The sequence below is a fragment of the Apium graveolens genome, chromosome 6, assembly GCF_009905375.1.
Source record: "Apium graveolens cultivar Ventura chromosome 6, ASM990537v1, whole genome shotgun sequence".
Classification (NCBI taxonomy): domain Eukaryota; kingdom Viridiplantae; phylum Streptophyta; class Magnoliopsida; order Apiales; family Apiaceae; genus Apium; species Apium graveolens.
This window is the reverse complement of record NC_133652.1, coordinates 300,226,092-300,243,110: the sequence shown is the minus strand read 5'-3', so window position 1 is coordinate 300,243,110 and position 17,019 is coordinate 300,226,092.

Genomic DNA, 17,019 nt, shown 5'->3' with positions numbered 1-17,019 from the left:
CTAGTTCGATTGATGCTTGTATGTTGATTTGTTATTGAAATCCAAAGTAATCGGTATGGTTTTTGAGATCGGGGCAGAAATTCGCAACCCCGAAACCTTTTCGCCAATGACTATGAACTCTGGTGAGTCGGGGTGGTGAACGATGATGCTATGCCTGAGTTCTAAAAGTATAAAACCACCTATTCGAATTGTTGCATGTTGATTTTAAGAAATTCCAAAAATTTTTCCAGTTGCGAAACTTGTTTTGGTTTGAATTATTTGATTAAATTTGTTTATATTTGATTTTTAGTTTTTGAGTTTAGTTTGAATGATTTCTAAATTATACGTGCTGTGTTGGATATGTTAAGTTGGTAAATTACGAATGTAAAGTTGGAAACTACGCAATTTGATATTGAATTCAAAGTTTCGTATTGATTCGGGTATAAATTTTGTGATTTCATGATGTAAAAGATATGTATTAGGAAGTGATGAGAATTGTTGTTGATTATTGTTGTTGAGAAAAAGGATAGCGTATTTACGAATACGTCATGTCCAAGTTTTTAGAGAAATTATAAATATGTGTCATTATAGATGATATGTTTTAATGAGATTTGATTGTAGATATATCATGTTTGATTATGTGAATACGTGATTACGTGTTATGTGTAAAGTAAATGACTGATCGAAGGTAAAAAGGTATAAGAATAGTTAACTAATATGTGTTCAATGTGATTCGGTCATAATATGTAGGAAGGATAATATGATTGGGGTATAAAGTTAGACGTTTTGAAAAACATCAGAAATTGATATGGTTTCTAATTAGGGTTCGTTTTGTATTTTAGATTTGGAAAGCGAAGGAATTCGAACTAGGAAAGGAAAAGAGGCATTAGGTGGCAGTAACTCAGAACTTGTAAAAAAGGAAAGCTTTGTGAGGCAAGTAACTCTGCCCTCTTTATACTGGTGATTTGATCATATAGAATTGCTTATGTCACGCATGAATATAATAAATGGTCTTGTTGATAGTTTTGTTGCACCTTGATAATAAACCTTGATATTAGCCCATTTCAATTCAAGTACGTATGTATGCTCTTGTTAATATCTTGCTATCCTTATGAACCTATGAACCTATGAAATTTGATGATCCCACTCGATATCTTGTTAACCTAGATTCCTGTAAATAGTGAACTTGAACCTTGTTGACGTTTTGTTTCTTGAAACCACTTCATCTAATAGCCTTATGAATACCTATATTTGATCATTTCCCAACTTACGCTCTTTTAATTTCGCTTGCTTATTCACTTGAATTCCTAAATTGAATCTAAGAATGATTTTCGACTTGAAAGTGTCTGAATGATTTCAAAGGCTGGTAATGATAAAAGAATCTTTGTTTAACTTTCTATATTTCCTATATAGAGGTTTTCTATGAATTCCTAAAGGATTGGATAGAGACGTAAGAGACTAGAGGGGCTAGTCCAGTTGCATAAGAGGCTAGCGGGGTTAGTCCAACATTATAGGTTGAAACAATGCCATAAGGTACCAAAATGATCGGATGCAGGTCAGTACGGACTAATCACCCGTATTATAAATAAAAGATGGATAATCCAATCAAGGGTTCTATATTGTTAAAAAATGAAAGTAAAAGAGTTTTATTGTGCAATAAGCACTATTCATTTTATTATGATTTGAAACTGATTTATACTGATAAAACTTCTTAAGGCTGAAAGAACTTATTTGTGAACTCTGTCATTCTTTCTTAAATATTTGGTATACAAAGATTGAATGGAACTTCCTAAAGTTGAGAGAACCTATTTGAGAACCCTGTCCTTTAATTTTCGAAATTGACATACAAAGCTTGAATTGATATTCTTAAAAGTTGTGGGAAACTATTTGAGAGCCTTGTCAATTGATTTTGAAATTGATATACAAAACTTAGATCTTGATTGCCTTGAAACCTCTCTTGAACTTATCCTAGATACCGTTATAATATTGCCACCTAGTTTATTGAGAGTAAAGATTGCCTCTATTGTTTGATATTTAGAACTATTTAATAGTTACTTGCTGAGCCTTTTAGCTCATTTATTTGTATTGATCTAACCATGGTAGTTAATCAAGAAGATGGCCAGACTTCGGCGCACCACTCGTAAGAGTGTTCCTGGCTGTCTTTCCATACCGTTAGATTTCAGGTGCCAGATCAGGTGGATGCTATATGAGAAAGCGATGATAATTGGTGGGAATTGTAATAGCAGGTTCAGATACTCTTGGGTTATCTTGCGATTTCAAGTCGAAATCGTATATTTTGGCATTATTTATAAAAAGGTGTTAGGTAATGAATAACACAAGGGGGTGAATGTATTTTGGATATTTTTAACGCTTTTTGAATGTTTGTTACTTAGGTAACAAAGCAGATTGGAAATGCAGTAATATTATGTTAGCTGAAATAAAATAGTGCACACATCAAAATTCACTTAATTTGGTATTAAAATCAAGCTAGTGTCTTGCTACAAATCCTGGGTTCTTTGTAAGTAAAGAACTCAGTTTCTTCCTTGAGAGAGTTACAAGAAAAACTAGATCTGTTTTATACTACTAAAAACAAAGGACCAGTGTTTACTTTATAGATTAGTAAACACAGGTTTATAAAGCATGTAATAAGATATACTAAACCCCACTTTAAGTTATCTCTAAAGCTTCTCATTTCTGGTAGTTTGGTGAATCTTTGCAAATTATGTAGGTCTGTGACTTCCTTTGTCAGTTAATCCTGGCCTTTGATCTTGCACTCTTCAAGCTGATTTTGTAGACTTGTCAATCTAATTGATTAGATCGTTTGTTGATTGATAATCTTGGATCTTTAACTTTTCTGCATTATGTACTTGAGGTTCATATCGAGATCTCCAGTTTGATCTATAGAGAACTGACATCTTGATAAGTATAATGGATTATCGAGATCTCTATGTTCTCTATAAGTGTCTTTGACTTGTCGAGGCCTCTGAGTTCTTTATAAGTAAACTTGGCTTATCGAGGTTTCCAAATTTCTGCATGTAGGAATGACTTGTCGATATCTCAGAGATCTCTATATATATTTTGACTTGTAGATATCTTTGAGATCTCTAATAATAATTTGACTTATCGATATCTCCAATCTTCATATCTTCATTTTGACTTGTCGATATCTCTGAGTTCTCTAATACATAAATGACTTGTCGATATCTCAGAGTTCTCTAATGTAGAAACGACTTGTCGATATCTCCAATCTTCATGTCTTCATTTGGCTTGTCGCTATCTCCGAGACTTCTCTATAAGCTATTTTGGACTTCTCGATAAGTCATTCTGGAGTTCTCGAATGACTTCTTTTTATGACTTGATCTGTGACTTGTAGATATCTTGACTTAGAACATTTTCCATAAAACAGATCTATTCAACTTCAAGATTCTTCACAATTTCTCTGAGGCATGATCTTATTGATCTTCTTCTAAAGTTTATTCCTAGGCTTGAGACTGTTTACAGAAAAATTCTCCAATACGATCTTTCATATTTTTACAGACTCAAGTAATACAATATAAAATACAAATTTAGATTATCATACAACTAATTCTTAGGGCTGTCAATTTGACTTAGTCTTGTAATGCTACAGGCATGTCTTTCACAACAATATCCCCCAATCTGTGAGAAGATTGCTTATCAAAAATTCATGCCTGGTTACAAGACTAACCCCAAGTTAAAAATTGAATACATACAAATTGACTGATTAATAAATACTACTTTTATACACCGATAAATAACATGAGTTCAATGAGTACATTCATCACAAAAATTTCTCATAGCCTGTTTCTTGTCTAACGAGGTCCTTTAAATTTATAAGTACTAGTAGTTCCTCTATGATTTGTGTCCCTTTTAGAGCTTCCACAAGCTTGAGCCAATCATCTAATGAATAACTATTTAAGTAATTTATTCTGAATCTTAGGAATATGCCAATTCTTATGTTTATAAAATGTCCATCTTAGATATTATGCTCATTCCCTTGGCCTTGAGTTCCTCAGATCTGTGCTCAAACATTTCTATCTCTTCAACATATTTCCTTTCCCTCTCCTCTCTTTCAGCCTTTTCTTTTGCCCTTCTTTCATCCCTTACTATCAACCATACACCCAATACAGCTCTCCATGCCATTATACTTGTATCCTTATCCTTCAGTAAGCTAATCACCGTCTTAATTTATGTGGTTGAAAATGTGTCCATTAAATTTCTGTCAAGTAAAGGGTAGGAACCATCTTGATAATAAATTCTGACTTCTCTCAATGATCCAACCCAAACTTTGACCATTTCTTCAACTAATTGTTGAAAGTAGTCATCATATGTGATGCACCAGTTTAGAGGTAGAAAATCATTTTGATTAAAAAACTTCCAGATAGCCCTCTCTTTGACTTGCATCTTCTTTGGTTTTTTTCAGGGTGGTTTGGCTGGAAGTGATTGGTATTTTTAGTATGGTGTTTGCAGTATGTTTGTACAAAAGTTTAGGCTTAGAGGTCAAGGGTAGTTGAATGTTTCAGCTAGTAGTTTTAGTGGCTTGAACATGTTGGATTTGAATTGACTGGACATTTTTCTTTGAGCCTTCACCATCTTCCCTCTTCTTTCTTCTTCTTTCATCTCCCCTTTTCTTATCATCTCTCTTCTTCTCATCCTTCTTCCTTTCTTCAACTTTGCTACAAGTTGCTTTAGAATAATGACTTGAATTTGAGCCAGAAGGTGTTTGCTCATCATGCTTCTGCTCATCATCATCCTTGTCATCTTTTAAGTTAAATTGTGAGTTTGGCAACATGGTATCAGCATTTAAAGATATCTTCCAAAGATTTTGATCATCTCCTCATATTCAATTTTTTTGTTCTTCTTGAACTTTAGATCAATTTCAAAGGTCATTATCAATCTCACATTTCCTTTTACACAATTCTTTGGAACTATTTGCAATTTTTAGTTTGTGAACAGATGTAGGCCACCCCTTGCTTGGATGAAGATAGGCTTCAGGAAAAGCAGCTATCTGAGCTTGCTTGAGTTCTCTGAGCAGCTGGGTGTCCTCTGGAATTACTGGATTAACTTTGTCAATTATTACATCCAGCTCAGATGCTCTCATGATTTGTAGATTTGAGAGAGAAACCTGGAGACATATGTCCAAACCACAGTCATTGACACTGACTACTATTCTTTTCTCTAAAAAGTTGTCAACTTTCACTATTACCACTCTCAAGAAATGGATGTTGTTGGCCAAAACTCTCTTATAGGTAATGTAGTTATTGGCCAGAGAGACTGTTAGAACTTCCAGTAGCTCATTGAACTCCTTATCTTGACAGGGTCCTTCTACAGCTTTCTAGAGCCTGTCTTTATTGACATTTTGGGAGAGTTTTAATCGCATAGAACTTTGACCAGAGTGAGTAGTAGATTTTTCAGCCTCTTGACATTGTGAAGATTTACCAGTTTTCTTGGACTGTTGAATCCTAGCTTCTATCTCCCCCTTAGTCTTGTTGGAAGGCAGGAGTAGTGGAGTGGGAATTTCTGGCCTCACAGCTTCAAGAAGAGCAGGTAAAGGAAAATTCAAGGCACCCATGATAGCTCCCAAATGAACTTAGTTCTGCATTTGAAGATATTTGTTGCAGTCTACCAGGGTCCTGATGTCATTCTATTGACTCTGCACTAGAGAAGTGAGAGCTTGAACCTGAGTTATGAGTGAGTCATTAGTGGCTTGTAGAGTTGAAACTTGTTGTTGTAGAGATTGAATTTGGAGTTTTATTCATGCGGAAGGAGGTTGGCGAGAACTTGAAGAGATAGGAGCACCAAAACTAGCTTGTACAGCTTCCCTAATTCCTTCCATCAAAAGAGCAGATGGTTCATATCTAGCCTGATGGAATTGATCCAGTTTGACCCTGATGTCATTATTACTAGTGATTTGCTGCTGGACAATTTCATGTATGGTTATGAAGGATTCCCTTAAATTTTTGATGCTCTTGTCCACATATGATAAATCAAACATGTCCAGTTGATCTGTAAATCTAGAGAATTTTTTCTTGATTTACACCTGGGAAGGGATGATCTCATCTAGCTTGTCCTTGACCAGTTTCTTTGTCTTGTCTTGATGATCAATCAAAGTCAGTTTTAGAGCTTTACCCATGAGGTGAAAGGCTTTAAGTTGAGCTTCATAGACATCTGTGATTGCGTCATAAACTTCTTGTGGACTTAGAGCTTTGGCATTGCTCCCAAGGATGGTGATGAACTCTTCTCTAAATCTGGCCAAAACATCTTCTATCTCAAGATTGAAGTTTTTATCCAACCAAGCATCACAATTACCATCATGTTCAGCTTCATTTACAATCTTTGTTTGATATTCTTGAATATCTGTCTGATAAGAAAGCATGATAGCTTGATAGTCTTGGTTAGACATATCTGATGTAAAAAGTCGTTGAGAAATTTGGCAAGTCCAGACAGCTGATCAACCAATAGATCATTCATTGTTGTTGGTTGAGTTTTGTTGGGTAATGAATACAGCACAGGGGTTGAATGTGTTTTAAACAATTTTACTGGATTTTTAAACTTTTAAGAATGGTGAACAAAATATTCTATATTGTAGAGATAATGTGCTTTAACAGAACAAATAAAGCATGCATATGAACACAGTTATCTTTCAAAACTCACTTAATTTTATATTAAAATCAAGCTAGTGTTTGTTACAAATTTCTGGGTTCTTAGTATGTTAAGAACTCAGCTTCTCTCTTGAGAGTTACAAGAAATTTTAGATTTATTTGTTGCAACTAAAACAAAGCATCTGATGTTTACTTTATAGAACAGTAAACACTGGTTTTTACACAACATGCAATAGCACGTACTAAACCCTACTTCTGGATAACCAAATCTTTCTATTTATGGCTTAGTGTATCTTTGCTAATCTTGCCTGACTATGATTTTGCTAGTTAATCTTGGCCCTTGATCTTGTACTCTTCAAGCTGCCTTTTTAGACTTTTCAAATCAGTGATTGATTTGTTTGTTGATTGATAATCTTGGATATTAAACTGATCTGCATTCTGTACTTGAACTTTACATCGAGATCTCCAGTTAGTCATATAGAGAACTCGACATCTCGATAAGTATAATGATTTATCAAGATCTCTAACTACTCTATAGTGGTTTGACTTATCGAAGTCTCTGAGTTCTCTATAAGAGAATTTGGCTTGTCAAGATCTCTCATCTTCATGTCTTCACTTTGTCTTATCGATATCTCTGAGTTCTCTAGTGACAAATTGACTTATCGATATCTCAGAGATCTCTAGTGATATTTTGACTTATCGATATCTCAGAGATCTCTAGTGATATTTTGACTTGTCGATATCTCAGAGTTCTCTAGTGAAGAAATAACTTGTCGATGTCTCAATTCTTCATGTCTTCAATTTGGCTTCTCGATATCTCTGAGTTCTCTAGTAGCTTTTCTTGACTTCTCGATAAGTCATTTTGGAGTTCTAGAATGACTTCTCTATAACACATAATCCGTGACTTGTAGATTTCTTGACTTATAATGTTTTTCCCAAAACAATTTTATTCAACTCCAAGCTTCTTCACACTTTCTCTGAGCCATGATCTTTATGATCTTCTTCCAGAGTTTATTCCTAGGCTTGAAACTGTTTATAGAAAAATACCCCAGTAAGATCTATTTACATTTTTACAACTTAAGTGTTACAATACATAATGCAAATATAGATTACCATACAACTTACTTAGGATTGTCAATATGATTTAGTCTTGTTATAGTACAGGCATGTCTTGCACAACAATCTCCCCCAATTTGTGAGAAGATTGTTTATCACAAATTCATGCATGTTAACAAGACTAACCCCAAGATACAATGAACAATTTAAACTTTACAAAAAAATGACAGAAATACAATATTTATCATTGAGAGGTTATAGAATCTTTAACAGGAAATTCATTACATAAAGTCCTCATAGCCTGGCTCTTTTCTAATGAGATCCTTAAGAGTTATCATAACTCCATTTCTTCTAAGATCTCAGTTCCCCTTAAGGCTTCCACAAGCTTAAGCCACTACTCCAATGAATAAACATTTAGATATTCTGCTCTAAATTTGGAGAATCTGCCAACTTTTATGTTCAAAAAATGTCCATCATTGGATAGTCTGCTCATCCCTTTTGCTTTAAGCTCATTTGATCTCTTCTCCATTCTTTCAAGTTCTTCTGCATACTTCCTGTCTCTTTCTTCTTTTTCAACTTTTGCCTTTGTAATTTTCTCATCTCTTTCCTTCACCATACATAGTACACATGTTTCCAAAACCTTGTGATTGTGTCCTTGTCCTTCATCAAACTGATCACTCTTCTGAATTTTATGGTTGAAAGTGTGTCCATTAGATTACTGCCAAGTAGAGTAAAAGAACCATCATCATAATAGATTCTGACTTCTGTATATGATATAACCCAGACTCTGACTATTTCTTTAGCTAGCTGTTGAAAATATTCTTCATCCGTGAGGCACCAATTTAGTGGCAGAAAGTCAGTTTGATCATAGCAATTCCATAGTGATCTTTCAGTAACTGGAAGTTGCTTTGCTTTTCTCCCAACATATTTAAAGTGTGTCTTGATTGGAGGTTTATATGAAGGTAGGGTTGTGATTTTATTCAAGATGGTTTGAGTGGTAGTGATTGGTATTTTGAGAAGTGAATTTGCAGTTGGCTTGTATAGAAATTTTGGCTTTGAGGTGAGATATGGTTGAGTGTTTGAGCTAAGAGATTTGGTAGGTTGAGATTGAGCCATTTGGATTTGTAGGGTTTGTTGGTGTGGTCCTGAATTGTCTTCCTTCTTTTTCCTCCTTCTTTCATCTCCTTTCTTCTTTTCATCATCATTCTTCTCATCCTTCTTTTTATCCTTGCTGCCAGTTGCTCTTGAATATTGACTTGGATTTGAGCCAAAGGTTTTTGTTTATCATCCTTCTGCTCATCATCATCCTTGTCATCTTTTAAGTTGTATTGATTTGATGGTAACATGGTGAAGCATTAACAAGATCCTTTCAAGAATCCTGATATTTCTTCATCTTCAATTTTCTTGTTCTTTTTATGTTTCAAATCAGATTGAAGATTCATGATCAACCTCATATTACCTCTCACACAACTCTTGGGAACATTGAAGATTTTGTTTTTTTGGTCTGTGAGCAGATGTAGGACACCCCCTTGCTTGGATATAGACAGACTTTAGGAAAAGCTGATATCTATGCATTTTTAAGCTCATGAAGAAGCTTAGTGTCCTCTGTGATGACCATATGTACTTTGTCAATCACAACATCTAGCTCAAATGCCCTTAGTGTTCTTAAATTTAACAGAGATACTTGAAGGCATCTATCCACACCACCATAATTGATGTTGACAACAATACTCTTCTGTAGGTAGTTATCAACGTTTACAACTACTGCCATGATAGAGTTTGTTAGTCCCTTAACAATATGACAAGAATTACAGAAGGGGGGTTGAATGGAATTTTTGAAACTTTTTCTTGAAATAAAATGTTCAAACTCGAATATAAATATAAGTGTATTGATTAGCACAATGCGAAATAAAAACTTAAGTGAATCAAAACACAAGTAATTAAAAATAAGAGTCTTTAAAAACTTTCTGGTGGATTTGAATGATTCCACCAGAGATATATAATATATATCGAGAGAACTCTGTGTGCAAGAATGCTCACAGCTGCTTACAAATATAAACTACTGAGAATACAGAGAAATGCTAATAATTCTGCTTACAAATGTTTCTCACTTTTTTTGTATCTCAGATCTATATTTCTATTTGCTACTTCTTGGATTATATATTACCAAGATTACAAAGTCAAAAGACAGAATCATTATAAAAACTATCGGGTCTAATGCTTTGCTACTTTGTTCTCTATTACCTAGTTAATAGGCTTCCTCATTCCATTTGCATACACTTCGACGCATGTGACCAGTTGTCACTGTCAACTGATATTTGAATTCTTTATCCCTTGAGTACATGATCATCCGTCGATTTTATGATCATCCATTGATGGCTTCATTGATCATCCATCGACTGCTATATTGAACATCCGTTGATAGCCATTTGATCATCCGTCGATGGCTTTGTTAATCATCCGTCAGTAGCTATTTTGGAACTTGACTTCAATTCATTTATGCAGAATTACAAGACATCATCTATGTACAATTAATCAACCTATTCTGTATGGTGGCAAAAAAAAAATCAACCTATTCTGCATATCTAGTTAAAGTCAACATGACTTATAAGCTACTACATAATCTATATAAAGGTATATGCAGAAATGTGCTACAGACTCATTATTACATAAGCTACTCACTCGATAGATAATAAGTCATCATCCGTCGGGACTATAATGAGTTATTCGTCGGGACTGTAATTCTTATCCGTCGAGTGCTACATTATTTCACTAAGTAAAATCTACTTAGGTGTTTTGTTTATGTAATCATCAAGTGCACAACATATGCACAACAATCTCCCCCAATTTATATCTACTGAATTGTAGCCATAAATTAAGAGATACTTGATGATAACAAAACACCCTAAACATACAGCTTTAAAAAAAAGTAGATAATACTGAAAAGTGCTTCAATTAATCAAAATGTACAAAGTTTAGCTCACAGTCATTTTTCAAGATGCTCCTCTAGCCTGAGCAGATTTATCTAGTTCCTTGAAGGTCTGGATCTTCTTCCAAGCTTTCTGTTGTTTTCATCAATCTGATTTTGGAGCTTCCTGTGGAATTCCAGTTCATCAGATTCTGAGAGATTTAGCTTTCTTTGCATTTCCAAAAGAGTCTCATTGCTAGAGATGCTCAATTGGTCTTCCAATCTGAAGAATCTTCTCACACCTTTGTCATCGATGAACTCCATCATCCAGTAGGGCCTTAGATGCACTCTTCTCTCTGTGTATGGGATGATTAGAATCTTTGGGAGTGCATCTTTAGCTCTAACACTCCTTAGTTCTTCAATCTTCTTCAATACTAGTCTTCTTGCAGTGACATTGAACCCAAAGTTCTTCTTGAAGGATGAATAAACTTTAATCAGTACAACTTGGCTTTCTTGAAGAATCCTGTGAAGTGGCCACTGAGTCTCCCATCCTCCTTTGTACTTGAACACTAACCTTTCAGGTAGGTTTTTGTATGCATCAATTCCCCTCACTTCATCTAGTTCTTCCAGATAGAGGTTTAGATCAGAAAATTCTTTGATGTCGCACAAGTACAAGTAGTCTCCCTTATTGACTTTGGGTTGAGCTTTAACTACAAATTTGGATTTGAGAGGTGATAGCTTCACTTTCTTGACTGCTCTTGACTTTGTCCTTTTTAGCTTGCTAAGGATTGGTAGATTGAAGTCAGGAATTGGTATGTTATCTCATTCTATTGGCTCATCCTTGGGCACAATAGGTTCACCATGAATATTCCTGTAGGGATCCACCACCCTTATATCTTCAAATACCACAGAGAGCTTTGATGCTTGAGTTGTAGCTGGTGTGGGTTCCTTAGGAAATTGATCTTCCAATTCCTTGTCAACAATATCCAGTTTCCTTTTAGTTCTGTTAGCCAATTCTTTCTTTCTTGGAGATTTTTTCTGTTCTTCAACTTGTTTCCTTGATTCAGTAGCTTCAGATGGTTGAGAGGGAATTTGTTGTGATGAATTCACAGCTTGTAGATTGGCCAACATAGCAATATGCTCTTTCTTTTGTTTAGACTTCTTTGTATCTAGAGCAGCTTGCTTTTTTTCCTGCTTCAATCTGGTCTTTTCTTCTCTCTTTGCTTGAGCAAATTGAGGATGTTCAGCTACCACACAAATTTCCTTCCCATTTCTGAATATCTTAGCAATTCTCCTTTTTGAAGCTGAATCAGCTGGATCTTTATAGAAAACAATTGACCTTGATAGAAGCTTCTTCTCATCAGGCTTGGGTGTCTCATACAGTGTCCAAGGGGTTCTTCAAAGTTGATTTTGAGTAGTTTTCCCTTGGTTTAAGAATCATTTTAGCCTTTGGAGAATTGATGCAGGAAGGCTGTCCTCTTTCCAGATAGTTCATGCTCATCTCATTCACACTAATTTGCTTGACTAGCCTTTGGAGCTGCCACCAGTTTTTGAAGTAGATCAGTTTGTTGGGCTTGATGGAGATGAATAGCAGTCAAAGATGCTTCCATGGCTGACATTCTTGTGTCCAAGGCATCTATCTTGGTTGACAGATCAGAATTCTTCCTTAATTGCCTCTTGATGTCAAGCATTATAGCCTCTAGAAGTTTAGAATCTATCCTGTCTGAGATTGCCTTCTTCATCTCCTCAATATCACCCTTCATAGAATTCATATCTCTAGCATGCTGGAAGCCTTGGATTTGCTGAAGTTAAAGGGAGGCTAGATGTGGCTGAAGGAGCTTCTTGGTGCTGACATTGGAAGTGGTTTGAAGAGCAGTATGTGTCTGGTCGATTAATTGGATCAGGGTTTTCTTGAAGTAATGCTCATCACAGTTCTTTGAAAAAGCCCATGATGGCAGACCTGACCTTGAGCTTGAGCCCACTTCTCCCCCTATGTCCATTGCTTCATCTTCACTATCCCCACTCCCATCTCCAAAGAAATCAGCTGACCCCCCAGTCTCATAGTCCACATCACCAGCTGTCGAAGGCAGAGCTGTGATGGCATCTTTAGCCCTTTGCATAGACTGGGTGGTATGCACCAGATTGAGCATCCTTTCTGCATTGTCATTGCCCTGTTCAATTAGAATTTGATAAGCTGAAACAGGGTGAGTAAATGCCTCAGCATCAAGGGAAGTAGAATCTATAACAACTTTAGGATGTTGAGATAGTCCTTCCCTGTCTGCATCTGGACATTCATTAACTCACTAGAAACAACATCCATCCTTATTGCTCCAGTACCTGCATTTCTCTCATGTTCCCTCTTTTGTTGCATTAGGGTCTCACCCTGGCTCCCCACCCTCACACCCTCACCTTCACCTACTAAGGTGGGACTCCTCTCCTTTTGCCAATCCTGAAGAAATGGATTGCAGATTTTCACTCATTTCCTCTCCTTTTTCCTGGGAGCAACCCAGACTCTCACTCAAAACACTCTGCTCTCTCAATCCTAAGAGTGACTGTACAACCACTAGATCTTCTGTACTTGAAATAATTGAAGTTTGAAGCTGTGCAGAGATACTCGACGGATGAGTGATATCCATCGAGTGAGTGGTTTTGCTATCCGACGGATAACTGCTGTTAGGCTTATCCATCGGGATACAATCACTACTCGACGGATGATCAATATCCGTCGAGAGAATAGAAATGAATAAGTTGGGAAGAGAAACTATTGTTGACTCTGTGCTGATCGAAGATATTTTAGGCACAGATGTCATAACAGTTCCTGAAAGAATTGGCAAGTGAGCTAACAGATCATCTAAAAGATGATGCTCACTTGCACTGAATTTTGGCTTCCCCAACAGAGTTAAAGAAGGGGAATCAGGAATTGATTTTTTTATCATATCCACATCCAGAGAATTTGTTGGTGAGTTTGGTGTTTGAGGTACTTCTATAACTAGAGATTTTGGCTGTGACTCCACATTTATTGGAGCCACATCAAGCTGAATTTGTGAAGGTGCAGTGACTGTGTCTGTTGCACCAGTTTGCACTATGAGTGTACCCTGTGCATTCCCAAATGTTTTTGATTTCTTCTTTCTAACATAAGTTTGGGGTGAGCTTGTATCCCTAACCCTTTTGGCCTGTGCTCTTGGTTGAGAGCTTTGTTCAATAGCTACATCATTTTGGGAGGATGCACCTAGAAATGAGCTTTTGTCCTTTTTAAGCACTGCAGTTTGTTGGGAAACTGCAGTGTGGCTAGGCTGGGATTCACTTAACTCTCCAACCTTATTCTTGGGGTTTCTTTTATGTTCACCCCTTCCCTCACCTAACTTACCCTCCTTCACACTCCCCTATTTGGCTTTAGTAGATTTTTCAACTGTCATCTTTTGGGAGATACCAGAGGGGGTTTTCTTTGATTTGGATTTGAAGATAATAGTAGGTTTGGCAGCTTTGGTAGGCAACTGTTTGGTCATTGGCACAGTTGCCATAGCTACTCCTGAACTAAAAGAAATTATGAAGGTTGGAATAGTTGTAGGGATGGATGAACTTACCTCACTTACCTGAGGTGCTTGCATTACAGGAAAGTAGAACATTGGCACATCCTTGTGATGGTTGGCCCTGTTCAGATCTGTAATGAGCCTTTTCTCTTGAACCCCACAATCTAGTTTGTTGTTAGGTTTCTCAAGCATAATCTCTTCACAGAGGTGGTTAGCTAATAACATAAGAAATCTAGCATAATACACATTTTTACCTCTTGTATTTAACTCTCCTAATTTAAAACCTAACTCAAACAAGACAAGGTCACTGAAATTATAAAATTTATTTGTAACTAGCATGTATAGCATGTTAAGCATGAAAATATTCACTGAATCAAAATTACTGATCTTTCTTGATAAAACCTTTGTAACTACATCACACAAGAAATTCCACTCCTTCCTAAGACCCATTCTCCTAATATCACTCAGTTTAGAAGTAGGAAGTGCATAGTGCATGGAATTAAGCATATTGATAATATCAGTGTCATTGTGTGGTGAAGTCACATTGTTATCAGGAATTTTGAAACATGCCTTTATCACATCACTATATATACAGAATTCTTTACCTTTAATGGTTAGAGTGATGGTCTTATCTGTAGAGTTGTAGGTAGCAGTGGTCCACATCTCTTCAACAAATTCACAGAAGATTGTGGGTGATTCCAGCATGGCATAATTGAGCTTGCAATTCTTCACTAAGTCCATCATCTTGTGATAGTCATCTGATTGCTGAATACCCTTGTTTACTAATGCGGTGAAATTGTTCTTCTCATAAATGAACCCAGTCTGAGACATAATCTTTACAACAAGTGCCATTGTTAGAGAATAAAAGCTTGAAGAGGAGGAGAGTAAGTGCTTGAGAGAGAATGAAATTAGAGCAGTTGAATTGAGAATGATAAAAGAAAAGACTCTTGAAATGAAATAAGCTTTTATACTATCTCAAAAATAACTGATAAAAATAATAAAGTAAAATAAAGTGACCAATAGAAATTGCTTAAAATAGCCGTTTAAAAATAAACTGTAAAATTCCACCCATTATCCGTCATGTAATGCTTACAAACTGTAAGTATACTCGATGGATAATGTACAGGGAATTAACGGCTGAGATTAAGACAATTCGACGGATGAGGATAAACTGTTATCCGTCGAGATATAAAATATTCCAGAAAATTAATTGATTTTTATTAGCAAATAGTATATCGACGGATGATCAAACTCGATGGATAAGGGTCATCCGTCGAGATGTAAATTTTGACTTAGCCAAAATTTCTTCCAAGACTGAAAAATCAATTAAATTTTTGGCTGCTTTTCAGCTTGCAAAGTAACTCAGATAGATTTAAGAATAATTAAGCATACCTAACTCATTTACCAACCTTGAAAAGGTGGATTCATCCAGTGGCTTGGTAAAGATATCTGTAAGTTGCTTCTCACTTGGAACAAAATGTAGTTCCACAGTACCATTCATTACATGTTCCCTTATGAAATGGTACTTCATATCTATGTGCTTTGTCCTTGAATGTTGTACTAGATTTTCAGTGATGGCAATTGCACTTGTGTTATCACAGAAAATAGGAATCCTCTCAACTTGCAAACCGTAGTCTAGCAATTGATTTTTCATCGATAAAATCTGTGCACAGCAACTGCCAGGAGCAATATATTCAGCTCCAGCTGTAGAAGTAGAAACTGAATTTTGCTTTTTACTGAACTAGGACATAAGTTTGTTTCCTAGAAATTGACAGGTTCCTGTTGTACTCTTTCTATCAATTTTACAACCTGCATAATCTGCATCTGAATAACAAGTTAGATCAAAACCAGAATCTCTAGTGTACCAAATGCCAAGGTTTGGTGTTCCCTTGAGATATCTGAAAATTCTCTTAATAGCTATTAAGTGAGATTCTCTAAGATCAGCCTGAAATCTAGCACATAGACATGTAGCAAACATTATATCTGGCCTACTAGTTGTTAAGTACAAAAGTGAGCTAACCATGCCTCTATAACTTGAAATATCCACAGACTTTTCGGTAGTGTTTAATTCAAGCTTAGTTGATGTGGCCATGGGAGTTTTTGCAGATGTGCAATCCATTAGATCAAACTTCTTTAAAAGATCAAAAATATATTTAGTTTGACTTATGAATATTCCATCACTAACTTGCTTAACTTGTAAACCAAGAAAGTAAGTTAGTTCTCGCATCATACTCATTTCATACTTACTTTGCATCAATTTGGCAAACTTTTTGCAAAGTTTCTCATCTGTAGAGCCAAAAATAATATCATCTACATAAATTTGAACAAGTATACTAGAGCCATTAAAATTTCTGAAAAATAAAGTTTTATCTACAGTACCTCTTGTGAAGTGATTCTCCAAAAGGAATTTTGATTAAGTGTCATACCAGGCTCTCGGTGCTTGCTTCAGTCCACAAAGTGCCTTCAAAAGATAATAGACATCTTCAAAACCAGGAGGTTGACTGACATAAACTTCTTCCTCCAAATCTCCATTCAGAAAGGCACTTTTGACATCCATTTGATAGACCTTGAAATTGGCGTGGGCTGCATAGGCTAAGAAGATTCTGATGGCTTCAAGTCTTGCAGCAGGAGCAAATGTTTCATCAAAATCTATTCCTTCTTGCTGATAATAGCCCTTAGCAAACAATCTAGCTTTGTTCCTGACTACTATGCCATTTTCATCCATCTTGTTTCTGAATACCCGCTTAGTGTCTATTGGATTCTTTCCTTTAGGCTTGGGCACCGGCTTCCATACATTATTCCTTTCAAATTGGTTTAGCTCCTCCTGCATAGCTAAAATCCAATCAAAATCCAACAAATCATCTTCAACCTTCTTTGGTTCTTCCATGGAAAGAAAGCTGTTGTATAGATATTCTTCCTGAGTTGC